The 16259-nt window shown below is 42.6% G+C and overlaps 1 protein-coding gene and 1 long non-coding RNA gene across 8 annotated transcripts in view; both read right to left on the bottom strand.

Moving 5' to 3' along the window:
* znf423 (zinc finger protein 423) overlaps nt 1–16259 on the bottom strand; it is a 147306-nt gene that overhangs the window by 20579 nt on the left and 110468 nt on the right. The window lies entirely within an intron of this gene.
* Nucleotides 5087–16259, bottom strand: part of LOC117948518 — a 15561-nt gene continuing 4388 nt past the window's right edge. The window contains exons 4-6 of one of the 4 annotated variants that reach the window (XR_004657463.1): nt 9205–9207; nt 8840–8849; nt 5087–5098 (exon numbers count right to left, since the gene is read on the bottom strand). This is a non-coding gene — a long non-coding RNA (uncharacterized LOC117948518). Of the gene's footprint in view, nt 5099–8839; nt 8850–9204; nt 9208–10992; nt 10998–11139; nt 11144–14728; nt 14732–16259 lie in introns of all 4 variants that reach the window. The other 3 variants (XR_004657466.1, XR_004657465.1, XR_004657464.1) reach the window with 3 other exon arrangements.

Raw genomic sequence — 16259 nt, 5'->3', positions numbered from 1 at the left:
CCCCCCCCCCCACACACACACACACACACACACACACACACACCTCAAAGGCTGCAAGGTTGTGTGGGGCGCCAGTGTGTCCAAGACTTTCTGAGACAGATAGAGGTTCATTATCATTTACAAGGAGATTGAAACAGCTGGAGAGAGTCACATGGAGTGAGACACACAGAGAGAAAGAGGGAGGAGGAGAGAGAGAGAGAGGGAAAGAGAGAGAGAGAAGGAAAGACAGAGGGGGGAGGAGTTAACAGCACTACCAGATCAATCAATTCAGTTTCATGTTTTAATTATCATGTAAATAGTTTTTGTCTAACTGAAAGTACGCTTTGATTTAACAATTACTTTTTTCAACAGAACAGAAGCAAAAGGCAAAACTGAGAGAAAGAGATAGAGATACAAAAAGCACAGATAGAGGCAGAGGGTAAATAGGTAAGCAATGCCTACGCTTCAGTGATCTCGGTGTGTGTATGTTTTTGGGTGTGTGTTGGCTCTTGGCCTCAATAGGGGAAATGCTCTCTTTAGAAGTTGGCTCACACTCTCCCACGCCACCCGGATCAGAGAAGGTGGTCAAACGTCGGCTACCTTTACATGTACGCAGCGACGTGCCTATTACCCGTTGTCCATGTGTGTAGAATGGGACATCCCCACTGGTCTGATTCATGCTGTGTATGACGATGTTACTGCAGGCATTCTAGTTGAAATTACAACAACTAAAATCACCAAATGCATACATTGCATTTATAGAAATGTGGTTATTATGACTGTCTCCTAAATTATATGCGCTCTACGCAACGTAACTCCAGCAATGTACATAATTACACTAACTTACCAGGGTATGCTGTTCTGCCTACTTGAGCCGTAATGACAGTATATATGAGCAGTACATAAACACATTGTAGAAAAAGGAGGCAACAGGTAACACAAATGCCAAGTGTCAAGTAGATCTAAGAGTAGACCCAAGCAACCAACAAGACCTAGTAACCATCCCGTTGGCAGACATCCAAAAAGCTGTCTCCTATGAATAGCTGGACGACACTAGAGTCTGATATGATCCACACCTACTGGCTTAAGAAGCTGTCTGCACTTCATAGAGACCTGGTAGTACAACAGAATCAGCTGCTGAAAGAGGGGACCCCACACAACTTCTGGACAAGACCCGGCCTTCAATGGCATTCACACGCTACTATTGGCCAGGCGTACATGCTGTCGCAAGGTAATGGAACCCAATTTGTTCAGGTTGATTCCCCTGACCAGTCAGCTATTATAAACTTAACTACTCGAGGTCAATGATTAACCCCAACAGATCGGACTGCTCCGTACGGCGGGACTTTCATAGACCTTGCGTGGCATCCATAATAAAACAACCCGCCCGGAGTGGATAACACAAGGCGGACAGTCCTGATCAGGAAGGACCCCCGGAGGGAGACATTCCTTCCAAGTACCGGCCAGCAACCTGCCTCTGCGCAACATGGAAGCTCCAGTCAGGCATCGTTAAGCAAGCAAGCAAGAAAAGTAGGCACATGGCTCAATGCATAAAAAAATCACATCATATAAATTAAAAATAAACTGTGTATTTTCATTTACAAGCCATCCAGGCTAGGGCTGCAGCTCAATTATTCTGTCATTATTATTATTTGATCAATCACTGAGCCTTTAAAATGTCAGAAAGTAGTCAGAAATGCCATATTTATTTTGTAAGGTGACATCTTCAGACAGTTTAAAACTCAAAAATATTCAACTTGCAATCATGAAAAATCCCTGACATTTGATAAGCTGGGAACAGCATACGCTTCACTTAAAATCAAAATAGTTATTCTTTGATTTGCTGTCAATTATTTCAATAATATATCCTTTCATCAACATTTCAACAGCACAAACAGAAAATTGCTTCTATTGTTTTATTCTTCCATATCTGTTTTTCTGCTGTATGTGGTAAAATGTGCAAACACGTGTCGGGGGCACCACACACAGGATGACATTAATGAAGCCATCAGCCTTACAAAAGAAACTTAGAAGCTAATTAAAGGTCAATCAATTATTGGTTGAGTGAAAAAGTGGCTACAGATGAAAAAAGACCAAACTACGGTGAGAGGGAAAGAGAAAGATAGAGAGACAGAGAATTGAAGGGAAAACAGTGAGGTGCAGAGAGATAATTGGGCTGTCCGGAACAAGGGCGTAGGGGGAGGCCTCCAACGCTTCTGTGTGTGTGTGTCCCATGAAAGAGTTCCCTTTTCTGACAAATACATTGTTTTGATCAGTGTGTGTGGGGACCGCAGTCTCTATGTGCTGTCCCCCTCTGAGACCCAGTCCGTGTGTGACCCATAGTGAGATGACAGAGTCGTAGAGCATCCCGCCGTTACGCTTTGTCTCACAGAGTGCATTTGATCCACCAGCGCGCACGCACACAGGCACACACACACACACACACGCACACATACGCACACAAACACAATCCTGGGAGGCCTATGCTGGGCTATACAGAGAACACAGGGGAGAGAGGATGAGAGGAGAGCATTAGAGGGAGAGAGAGAGAGAGAGAGAGAGAGAGAGAGAGAGAGAGAGAGAGAGAGAGAGAGAGAGAGAGAGAGAGAGAGAGAGAGAGAGAGAGAGAGGGGGGGGGGCACATTAAAGCAAGTTTGGGGATTATTTAATACCTTTCACGGAGGATTGCTTTAAATTGTAAATCTGGTTTTGGGGTGTGTTATATCTATAATAATATGTAAGGAGCATGTATACTTTGTAAAAATGTGTGTCAAGTCCTGCTCTCCCTCTCGTTTTACACTGATAATTGTTAAATACAATAATAAAACCTTTCCATGACTGAAAGAGCATTGCACAAGTTTAAGCTTACCAGTCTGATTTGGCAAAGACATGTTCCAGCTGTGCTGACAATTCCTATAATGCACAGCTCACTGTTCTTAATGGTTGCTATGCCAACTCTCCTGCACCGACACACTCCTATCCAGAACCTCAGATCCCATGAAACCAACCTCCTTACCACTCTCACCTGGTTCAAGCCCCGGACCTGGGAGGACAGGGCCTTGTCAATCGCTGCACCCTCCCACGGGAAGGAGGGAGGGTGCATCCCCCCCCAATACAATAATAATACAAATACAACACCTGACCAGGGCAGAATAGCACTCAACTTCAAAGGGTTCACAATTGTCAGGGCCCTGCCTGTAATTGTCAACATGAAAATATCATGCAGTTTTATGTTTCTGCATGTTCGCAGAAGGCAGCAAACAACACCATTCAAACAACATATCAGATAGGACAGGCAGAGACAGAGAGAACAAGACAGAGAAGAACAGCATTTAAATATGACCGAGAGAGAAAGAGAGAGAGAGAGAGAGAGAGAGAGAGAGAGAGAGAGAGAGAGAGAGAGAGAGAGAGAGAGAGAGAGAGAGAGAGAGAGAGAGAGAGAGAGAGAGAGAGAGGGAGAGAGAGAGAGAGAAGGAGGAAGCTTGGCACAACTCCAAAGCTATGCTCCTTCTTAACTGAGAAACCTATGGAATCACACCCGCACGCACGCACAAACGCGTGCGCACGCACGCACACGCACAAACACACACACACGCACAAACACACACACAGAGGTAATTGGTGTATGGTTGCGGTGCATCTGTAGAATTACTGATGAGGTTTCACCTCTGAGAGAGAAAGACTGTACTGGAGGAAAAGAGGAAACAATCTGAGGACCGTATGTAATCAAATCTATGTGGATGGACAGAAGGCAGAATGGAGGGAAGGGGGAACACACTTAGAGAAAAGTCCATACAGCAGTCAGACTCATTCATTAAGTTACACTCAATCATTATTACTATACAATCATTACTGTTAAAACACACAGACACACTAGGGGTGGGACTCACCAGAGGCCTGACTAAACAATATCATCACAATACTTATGTCACAATACAATACTATTGTAATTTTAAACACATGGCAATAGTTTGCAATGTATTGCAATTTCTTGCCTCCAATTTCAGATTTCCCAATTTCAAATGATGTCCCCAAAAGGAAACACACACAGTTCTCTTTTGAATTCTATTTATCTCACTTGAATTGTATTGGGATTGTCAAGCAGGCAAACTGACCAACACATATAGTAAAAGTATATCAATACTACATAATATACAGTAAAATACAGTAAATCAATACTGGCATCTGTGTATCGATACAGTATTGCCACGGAAAATATTGCGATACTATGCTGCATCGATGTTTTTCCCCCACCCCTAATACACACAGCTTATGCTCCCCCTTAGTCTTTTTTTTGCGTTACACTTCTCTCTCTGCTAATTGTCCAAAAGAAGGGGACCAGGTGGCATCAGCGCACAGACACACAGACACACACAGACACACACATACACACACACACACACACACACACACACACACACACACGCACACACACACACACGCACACGCACACGCACACGCACACACACACGCTGGCTGGCCGCATCACAGCCCCCTGCAACTTGCATGCAGCAGAACATAAATGAGCTCCTTGATTTGTAGGGGGACGGATCCTTAAGCTGTTTGCACACCACACACACATATACACACTTCTTAACCCTTTCTTCGTCTTTGTGGGAATACTCCTTTGGGTGCCTGGCCCCCCCTAGTCTAGCCTTAACCTCTCAACCTCCCTTCCTCTCTGCGTCTGTATGGGCTGCTGGCGGTCCCCCAGGTGTCTCTCCCCAGTCACTGCCCTTCCCTGCTCCTGTCCACCCACCCCATCCCCAACTATGTGATGCTGGGAGTGTGCGCATTGAAGAGCAGTAGAAATTGTGTATGTGTGTGTGTGTGTGTTTGGTCCCTTGCGACATAAAGAGCCGTAAACCAAGCCAGGCGATTGATGGAGAGGACAGCAAGGGAGAGGTAGCACGAGAAAGAGATGGAGAGAGAGAAGGAAGAGACAGAGAGGAAGAGAAAGAGGGAGGAGAGAGAGAGAGAGAGTCGGGGACTGTAGAGAAAGGGATGATGGGATGGACGGAAGGAGAGCAACAGAGGCAATGGGAGAAAGAAAGAGTGCAGTAAAGAGTAAAGAAGAGAGCAGTGGACGGAAGGAGGAGGAGGTGGAGTATGTACCTCTCTGGGGGGCTCGCTCAAGGTGTGTTTCCATGGCAACCAGGGTTGGGGGGGCTGATTTGGGGGGAGTGAGCTTGACCCATTGGTAGTGTGGGGGCTGGAGAATATACACACACACACACACACAACCTGCTGCAGTGCTGGAGGGGTCCCAAGAGTGCCCCCACCTTTACTCACCCTCTCCCTCACAAACACACACACACACACACACACAGACACACACACAAAGAATGCTGCAGTGCTGAGGTCCCGCGAGTACCTAACACCCACACACATTCTCCCTCCCTCCTCTCATCTTCCATTTTCCCTCTCTGTTTCTATCACTCTCTCTGTGAGGTAATTGTTAATATTTCCATCTCCGTTATCCACTGTGTGGATTTTTACACCTAGTTAAATGAAGATGGGAAGTAGAGTTACACCCGTTGCATACGGAAGAATCTCACACGATGTGCTCTACTTAAACAACCTGCTTTTGACCTAGTCGTTTCAGTCTTCCGTCTGTAATAGTTCACGGTCATGACTGAAAAAGTTAACAGATGACATTTTCTTAGTGCATATTTATTTTACACTTATATCCAACTGGAACACAGGCCATACGAGTAACGTGCACACGTCTCTCAGTGCACAAGATACTTCCCAAACACTGTATCCTTGCGCCCGTCTCATTAACCTTGAGTGTATACTGTACTATCTACTACACTGTCAGAGTTTGATCTGTGGTCAACGCCGTTTACTCAAATTTCCATTCTGAAACTTTAAGATCTCTGCCTATCCACAAAATCACTAATTGTGAACTAAGTGCCAAATAAAGTTTCTGTTTCACTTAAGTTTCTAATGAACACAGTTACAGCTATTGTCTTCTGAGATGGCAGATGATGGGCACAAGAAAGTCCAGTGGTATTTTAACAGTCATTAGTTAGCATATCATATGACATGGTTAATATATGTCTAAGTGAAATAATTGAGGAGTTCTTCAATTTAACACATTTCAATCAATCATGCCAAGGCTTCCCGCAGCCCTTTGCAGTTAAGGTGGCCGCATAAGCAACACATGCCTGGCGCCTTAACTGCATTCATTGGAATAAAAAAAGGTAGGGTGCCGCCGCTCCTTCAGCTGTTTATGAAAAGTCATGAAGTTGTAAGTACACAACTCTGCGGAGCCATCTGGTCTACTGAACTCAAGCAAACTGTCATCTGCTCGCTCTCTCCGGGCCACTGGAACAGTGACAGGACCTCATCACTCGCGAAGTTATGGCAATCAAGTAAACAACAGTTGGAGTACAACTTGTCACTCAATCTTAGGCAAAGTGACAAACAGCATGAAAGCCGCGACATGAAATCCACACTCACACGGGTCCTGTGAAATATGACAGCAACAGTTTATTAGGGAGTTCGAGGGTGAGTTTGAATCTTGCCCCTTATGAGGTCATCGGGTGCAAGGTTACCTCCCCTTTCTCTGCTTTGTCCGCCCAGAGAATTTGGCCCACCCATGAGAGAGAGAGACATTGTGGCTTTCAAATGAGCAAAGTGGCACTTGGTCAAGGCCACCACTTGCAAAACATAATGTGCTAAATAATTGTTGAAATGGGATTATTGGGAGCCAAAATCATAATCACAATTACATTTTGATTAATTGCACAGCGCTGTTCCATTTTGAATGCGCGAAGACACATTTCTATAACAAATTCATCACTCAGTGACAGAATATCACATTTAAAGGGACCGCTTAGCAGTGGTTCAGCTTAAAACAACTTACTTGAACAATGCACAGGAAGAGGCTAACAAGTTACCTTTTTTACATGTAACTAATGTAGAAAGATGACTCTGAAGCTATCTTGAGCACAAATAGAATTCTATGAACCTCTCCAACGTTTGTCTTCACTCAACTGTTGCGGTTTGTTTTTTGAAAAAACGCCTAAGTACAGTATTTCTCTGCCATTGATTTTTTTTATACCACATGCCCCCTTAGGTGCTCCAATGATATCTTACAATATCCTCTAATAAATGTAAATACATATCTTGAGTGGAAACTCTCTCTCACACACACACACAAACAGACAAACTATTGGCAGGCAAGAGCAGCATGTGGTGATCCCCAATTTGTGTGTGTGATGAAAGGAAGCACAAATTGAGATTATTTTTGTGGTGCAAAAGTGCATGTCTTGGAAGGAGTTTGTGTGTGCATGTGTAGCAGCTTGGATTTTCCCTATCAGATTACTTAACAGTAGGAAGCTGGAGCGCTCAATCCTGTAGAAGCCAAAAGTCCTCTCTCACTCACACACACACACACACACACACACACACACACACACACCACTTCCTGTAAAACATACACTATGTACATGAGTAAAACAAAATCTTTATATGGCAATTTTGCCATTATTCTATTTTGCTCGAATAACGTGGTACTCACAATAGCGGCATTTCTGGATAAATCATTTTACCTTTGTCTACTGTAGCTTGAAAATGCAATGGACAAAACAGTACAATGAATATATTTCAGGTGTATCTACTTTTTATTTGCAAACAATTGGCTTAATTATCGAGGTTTAGCGTTTTTTTTTTTTAACAGCTCTAATTACCTGAGAGCTTGTATTGCTATCTGATTTGACTGTTGGTTGTAAAGCTGTGTTTACTGACACCTTTGAGCCCCCAAATCACAGCATTTAAATTTGAAAGAAAATACAAAATGTTTTTTTTTTGGAAAACCATAATGTGAAAAATCTGCGGTAGTTTTTATACAGTGTATGTTACCGCTGCACTTTTGCAATTCAAATACTTTTTCTCACAGCGGTTTGGCTTTTTTCAACTTGATATATTTAGATTGATATAGTTATATATTTAGTCTAATAATTTTTGAAAAGCAAACCCCAAGAGCAACGCACAAAAGTTCCAATGTATGGCCCGGTACCTGTGCTTGAACAGCAGGAAGCAGGTGGATACTGAAACACTGCATGCAAGGTCATTTAGTCAAACATATTCTGTTGTTCAAAAACAAACACACACCAACCCAGGATGTTCAGTGTCATCTGGAGAGCACTTGACTATAACAACAAGCTGCTGATATGTAAGTCTTGTATCATCATACGTAATGAGACTTTAATTAATATTGAAACAGGAGAGGTGCAAACATCATAGCTCTGGCCTTGGAATCAGCGCTCAGGACTTTCACAGGAAAATGGGGATTTACGATTTCCTCCAATAAGCACAGGGAACACACACACACACACACACACACACACACACACACACACCTCTTTTTAGCTCGTTAGCAGGGATGAGAGTAATAAATGCAGAGTATATTTGTGTTTAGAATCTTAATTGAAAGCTTGAAAGTGGCCAGGAGGGAATACGCCTAATCACTGTGTGTGAATAAACCATAAACACACACACACACACACACACACACACACACCTGTGCCACTCCCTAAGATAACATTTAAAACTGACGTACCTCTCTTTCTCTAGGTGTCCATTCTTTCATTCATTCATTCCTTCCTTCTCTCTCTCTCATGGTCATTTTATGTCCTCCTTTCCTCCTCTTGATCTTTTCCCCACACTTCCTCCCTTCTCCCATCTGTTTACATAAGTAGAACACAACTACAGGCCCCTGGATGCACATCAACAGTATGCATGTGTTAAACTGTATGTGTGTTGATGCTGGTTGAAGCTATAGCAGTCATCCACAAGGAGTTATAAAAAAGGTTAATGGTGGGTCAGGGCATGCCCGACTGTAATTGATTACAGTTTTTTTACTAGTACAGGTATTTTTTTTTTTAATTCAGTCACTGGTATTGTTGCGAAATTGTCTTACGTATTATTATTATTATCTATGTATGTATGTATGTATTATGTATTTTCATTGGCATGATGGAAAAGTAACACATTTAAAGGAGACCAAAGGAGAAAGGCGTTTAAAAGCCACATTTGGAGGTGGATAGAACCTGCGGGCCCACCGAGGTGCAATAGATTAGAACACACACTCAAAATCACCCTCCCATACAGGTTACCAAGCATGTCTGTACCAAGGGCTAATCACCAGGGCAACCACAATCAAGGCTCTGATCTAGTTGTCAAGGTGATGGAGAGAGGGTCACCCCTGACTGTCACTCCCTTTCTCTGAATGGCTTTTTTGGACAAAAAGAAACTGTTCAACACATTTTTATTGTTTTCTATCAGGACAGATGTAACATTTATAAGGCAATCTGTTTAAAGAGAGCAGGTGTGTCAGACATACGTCGGAGAAAGAGGTAATACATTGACAAGGAATGGTATAGAGAAAAGAGACAGCAAAAGAGAAAAGAGGTCTGTTGTGTTGATTGACGATTCAATAATCGTTCTTTTCAGTGCAAAATTAACAGATATGTGTGTATGTGTTTACCTACCTCTATCTAATCCTATCCTGCTGTTTACTACTGGTGTGTATGTGTGTGTGTGTGCGTGTGTGTGTGTGCATGTGTGTGTTTCTTTAATCTGTGCTCCCAGGGGGAGTCAGAGGGAGCTAGCAGGCTTATCCCTGCTGCATCTCCCAAATACCACTAAAAAGCCAATCTCCATTCCACAACACACACACACACACACACACACACACACACACACACACACACACACACACACACAGTAGAAAAAAAGGCCTGAGAGACGTGCTTAACTTTCTGTTCAACAAACTGAATGCACGTTGTCATATGCAATCACATGAAATAAAGCAGCTAAAATAGGTTCACTCTGAGATATTTAAGTAGTGTATATTACACAATATGATTTCAGTACAACCTACCTAACTGTAATAGAACTTGCAACTATAACAATAAAAAGCATTCATACTCTGTAGGTAAACTTTACTTGTACATACAATCAGCACTTCCATGTCCATTCTGTAGGACTACACAACACAACCTCTAAACCTGACAGAGGGAGAAGAAGGGAGCAGGAAAGAGGAGAGGAGCAGAGCCAATAAGAGCTCACAGCAGGATGCTAATAATGCAGCTCCAGCTGTACCAGTTAACCTGCAAACTGCCCATCTGGAACCAGAGAGAGACAGACAGACAGAGATGGGAGAGAGAGAGAGAGAGAGAGAGAGAGAGAGAGAGATGGGAGACAGAGAGAGTGGTACGGTAAAAGAGAGTCTAGAAATAGGTCTGTAATTAGTCTATAAAATATTGGTGTAATAGTAAAACTAAACTAATTTCCCAAAAACCTAGGATGTTTTATCTGAACAGCAGTCCAAAATGCAGAAATATCCAATTTACAATGATATAAAAAGAGAAGGCAACCAATCCTCATGTTAGGAGTTAGAAACAGCCAATGATTCATTTCCTATGGAGCATGGAATAGTTCTCAGTACTAATACAGATGTGGTGTCTTCATCAATTTGTTTCGTTAGTAGTCAGGAAGCAGACTACATTTAGTCCTCATGTTGCATCAGAAAAAAACAAAACAAAACAAAACAAAAGCCAAATGCAAAGAGATGGAACAGTGTGATGAGAGGAATCTGGCCTCATCATCAGCTGTACTGGGGTGTACAAGTGGACGCGCACACACACAGGTGACCTTGGTCCAGCCTGTCTGTCCTCGGCCCCTGCCCTGGCCAGCTACATCCCCCATTGAGACACCCTCCCTGTGTCTCTCTCTGTCTCTCTCTCCCACACAGACACACACACACAGACACACACACACACACAGTGCCATACCAGACCGTGCCAAACTGAACCACGCTGTGGACATAGAAACAATACAGCAAACAGACTAGAAGAAAGCAGGATAGCAGGATACAGAGTAGACAAGAATAGGAAAGTGAGAGGAGGCTGAAACCAGATTTGTGTTATTGATTCCAAAAACTCACACACTTCCAAAACACACTCAACCTCAACACAAAAGACACAGCTAGCCAACTTTAACCCTCCCTAAAGCACAAATGTATCGCCCACACGCACATGCACAGATACACACACACACACACGGAGCTGTATGCTAATGAAGACAGTAAATCACTACTAGGTCATGTGTGGAAAAGCCTGCCAGATACCTGCAACCATGGCTAGAGACCTCCCTTAGCCACACACTGTGTATGTGTGAGTGTGTGTGTGTGGGCGTCTGGGTGGGTGAGCAAGAAAGATGGAGGATGCCTGTTGGCTGTAAACATGACTGCTTTGAAAAAACAGAGCAAGCACCAAAGAGGCATAAAATGGCAAAACATAGAGTATCTATCAACAGTGTGAAAGATCCGAATTCTGTCTTTGTTTTACCAAACACAAGCTGCACATGGATCTGCAAATACCAACTTTAGACATACTGTACATCATCAACAAAGTCTGCATAACCTAGAAAAAATGCCCTATTTCAGTAACAGTTTAAGGCATGCTCCTCTTGGCATTTATCTGTCCTACTTTGTGGCAAAATGACCAATCCCCAGTAGTTTGCACTCTGTAAAGCCCCTCTCCCACTGGACAAAAAAAAACAACTCACACCCAATAACATCTGTCTTTGGACTTTAGTGGTAAAGATTACAATCCTCATTCATTCGCAGGACCAATGACTCTGCAGTAGTCACAGGTATTTACCGGTTCCAGCTGTTATCAGCAGTAAATAAAACATTACACCCATGAGGACATGTTAATTTAGCCATATTTCCTGTGTGATGCTATGAGGAGCGTCATCTTAGCCACAAACTCTGTCCTTCTCTGCCCAAGCAGCGCTAGAACCTTAGTTCCAAATTAGTCGGCACAAAGTTAAAAAGTAATAGAGAGACTGAAACAGACATGAAAAAGAAGGTACCGCCATACAATCTTCACACGCCTCCATGCTACTGTTTACTGAGAGAATGACAGTGTACGAAGAGTGAGCAATCAAAGCTTAGGAGAATTGATAATATTGATATTGATTGATTCCAATATCGATCAATCCAACACCAAAGATTCTTTTGTACCTTTGAATAATGTTTCCAAAATAGTTTCAGTGGTTCATTAACTCGTTTGAATGGGACATAAGAACAATGGTAATGTAATTCTTAGTGGGTAACATAAGATTACGACATTGTTCAACACGCTCAGTTATTTTCAGTATATGATTGTTTTGACCACAGTTAACCACTCTGGGCTAACCCACAAATTCAACAGTAACGTTAACTGTATAGATAGACGACTAAGCTAATGGTAATTTAGCTAGCTAGCACACCTCTGTCTTCTGCCTCAGTCTCCCGGCGCTGCAGGGCTTCAGTCGAGATGAGACCCGACAACAGCCCCCAGCCAGCTAGCATCAATCCACTATCATTACAGCCCCGCGGACACATCCACAGTCAGCCCCCAGCCAGCTAGCAACCTTCCCGGTCAGCACCGGTGCTAAAGACGCTAACGGCAGTTTACTGAACCATCAAGAAACAGACCCAGGCACCCGATTCAGAACAGCGGCAACTCGTAACGTTAGCTCCGTTGACGATACCCGTGGCCCCTCTTTTGCTTTTAGTCGTCTTTGCAGTTAGCTAAATTTACCAGACAAAACAGGAATAAGTCACCAAAAGGACTAATAATGAGTTAAAGATTTGGTAGCATTGGATCTGGACGAGAAGGATAACTCTGGAGTTGGAAGGGGTGTGTCGCGATTCTGTCTTCTCCCATCGCGACAGATCTGTCGGCCTTCCAGCTCTCTAAAGCTCAAAAACATGCTGTGTTTGCTAGACTTACAGTTGCTAAGACAATGATTGCAACCCATTGGAAGCCACCTCATAAACTGTCTATCCGTGCATGGACCCTTTCCTTTTTGGATGTTGTGTCCATGGAGCTATCGATGGATCCATGGAGCGCTGGAAAGCACCCTGGATCACTGGCTCTTTCAGGTCCTCAACCTGCACATTTGATTGGTCCCTTGTCTTGTGTCTGTCTGTGTGTTTGTTTGTCTGTTCTTGCATGTGTCAGTTTGTCTCCCTCCCTCCCAGCTTCCCTGGGTTCTGGGACGCGTTCCACGTCTATATGTGTATTGTTTGCAATTGTTTGTATCTGGTAATTTTTTAATAAAAAAAAATAAGTAAATCAAGAATATGACTAAACAAAAGCTAGATGATATTTGCTGTGATGGATCATTATAAGTAGCCCATGGTATTCTAAAAGTTTTTTTTTAAGGTTTTCATCAAAGAGCAAAAGTTTCTTTTTCCACTTACCATGTTGCACCTTCAGCAAAAGAGATACTATTGGAGAAATTTAACATGCTCTTCTTTCTGTTGCCATAATTACTGATCTCTTGACTGAGTTCTACTGGGGGATCAACTCTGTTCTGTAAAATTGGATAGGGAATAGATATATAAAGAAAGAAAGGATATATAAAATTACACATTTGTATATTATCTATAAGATGTGTAATGTGTTTAATCTCTAATCGCCTTTTCGGTTTTAGACACGGTTCCGATCCACAGAGGCTGTGTGCAGATCTTCAAAGAGCACAAATAAAATGTTGATTCAAAAACACAAATGTGTTTTGTGCACTGTAAGCTACAGAGACAGAAGTTACATTCATATACTACCCTGAATGAAAAGTGTAACCTGCCAAAATAATGGAAATGTTCAATGTACTGCATTTGATTAATAAAATAGCTTCTCCATGCTCTCACACACACACACACACACACACACAAAATGAAACCCAAAGACACACTTCTCACTTCTATCGGCCTCAAATACAAACAAATAAATAAATGAACACAAAGTTATTAATTATTCTGAGGCAGGAATCAAATATACATGTGTCTAGAGATCTTTGTGTATGTGCTTGTGTGTAGACTTATAAAGAGAATCCCAAAAGATACACAGAGAGGAAGAGCAACAGAGGAACTGATGGAAAAGATAGACAGACAACAATACAGACAGAAATAGTAGGCACACATTCAAGAAACGTATATCCAGTAATGTTAAGTACACGTTTGACATCTACAGTATATATATGAATAAAGCTCCCATTTAAAGATGCTATGATCCATATTTTTATACATATTCAAATTTATTTATTAGGATAAACCCCTTGAGATGAATCATCTCAGAGTGATGAACCCACAAAGAATTCCCCCCTGTTCTGGGAGGGGGGGTGATGATTATGTTTATATTATACTTTAACAGCATCCTTCAACTGGAAGGAATTTATAAGAACATACTATATATGGGCCATAAACCCATGGGCTTCCAGAGTTTCTGTTGTCTGGAAACTGAAATAAAATGTGCCCCTCTTTTGCAGCTAATAAGCATTAAAAAGCGGATAGAAGCGACTTGACAGCAGCGTATGGATTAAACATTCAGTTTGACACGCACACTAAAATGCACATCCACGTCCATGCATAGACAAGTGCTCCGTTAGCCAGTCCTCCGGTCTACTTAAGAGAGTTCACATGCAGAGCAGAGGCACTGCTGGGAATCACAGTTTAGCCCTCTTCTCTCTATTCATTGGCTCTGTCTCTCTGTCTCACAAACAGACAGACACGCAGGAACAAACCCTCCGACAGCCGCACACGTTTCATACACAGCGAAACTGTCTCTCTGTCAAGGCTTCAGGTTATACCATTAATTACATCTGACACCGCTTCTTGTGTGTTTATGTGTGTGTATCTACAATATGTCCCCCAAGGCCTTGAGTAGGGAAAGTGAGGTTCAAAGACCCCCTGCCAGAATGCTAAATCAATATTAAAATATGCTCTCACACACGCATGCATGTGCACACACACGCGCGCTTAGAAAGACGCACACCCTTACAACAAAAAGATGTCAGTGCAGTGGTTAGAGGGCATTGTTTCATTGTCTCTGTGGTGCTCTCCTTTCATTTTCATCACCCTTTCTCTTTCTTTCTCCACAGCTACTACTCATCGTTCTACCTCTCTCTCTGCTGTTACTGCTACACTCCTCTCTTCTGCTTCTCTTTGGATTCTCACCTCAACAGGTACAGTGGAGCCACACAATAGATACAGCTTCAAGCTTGCTCCAGTAGACTCATCAGCTCTGTGTTACTGTTGTAGGGTAACACATGAAACACTCAGAGCCAGAACGGGTGACGATGGGTTGATGTGCAAAAAATGTGTTATGACTTTTGTTTCATACTTGGCAGACACTGGTTTGTCTTGGATGATTTTACAGAATCTAGTGGAAACCGGACTTGTGTTTCTTCTCTGTCTTTGCCTCCTGCGTTTGTTCCCTGATATCAGCTATGATTTGTTATTATTTACTGTTTCAAATTATAGTCTAGACATTTCTGACATTCTCATTTGCTACAGCCTTACTCGGTCCAATATGATCAGTAGCTTACGGTGGCCAGTGTTAGCCAACTTTAAACAGTTTGCCACCTTTACAACGCCTCTCTACTTGTCCTACTGTTATGCTATGTTTTAGAAACCACCTTTTCCTCATAATTGGCGCTGCTCAGCAACAGACAGAATTAAATAGCAGAATTGACTACGCTAATTATTTGTAATGCTCATCACATTTTTGGGTCAAAAGCCACAAATGCAACTTTTCTGTGGTATGTAAAAGAAGTCGGCCAGATAGGGGTGAGTGCTTATAATCGGCTGCTTGAGCTTAGGGAACCATCTAGTAAATGTGGTAACAGACCTGCATACAGAGAATACGTTGAAGGGGAACGAGCTTTATAACGTTTAAGTTCGAACAAATTGACACATATAGAGGATATTACTTGTGAACTACCCCGGCAGACTAATCGGAGTAGAAAAGGTACCTTATATTATACACTTCAGAAAAGCAGCCAACAATCAGGTAACTTTATGGAGCTGATATGGCTGAAAACTGCGAAATGGACAACATCTGTTTGACTATTGCTGGGGGGGGGCGAGGGACAATCCAACACTGAGGTCCTTTGTTCATTCAAAAATGGGTTGGTGTTAACATCGGGTGATGTGAACCATGCAATAACACTTGTTTGCATTCACTGGAGTGCATGCATACAGACACATATACACAAGTGAAAATAATTTGATTAATTTGTAGGTACACAACAGCTGGAGATGGAGACACACCGTCTATCCCAGCCGTACGGACATAGTTTTTACTAATTGCCTCTCCACCCAACCATGCTTGACCAAACATTGTCTCATGGCTGACTTCATAGCAGAGGCTCTGTGTGTGTGTGTGTGTGTGTGTGTGTGTGTGTGTGTGTGTGTGTGTGTGTGTGTGTGTGTGTTG

The sequence above is a fragment of the Etheostoma cragini genome, chromosome 8 (genome assembly GCF_013103735.1).
Source record: "Etheostoma cragini isolate CJK2018 chromosome 8, CSU_Ecrag_1.0, whole genome shotgun sequence".
Taxonomy (NCBI): domain Eukaryota; kingdom Metazoa; phylum Chordata; class Actinopteri; order Perciformes; family Percidae; genus Etheostoma; species Etheostoma cragini.
Note: the sequence above shows the minus strand (reverse complement) of the source record. Positions and strands in the feature narration are given on the sequence as shown.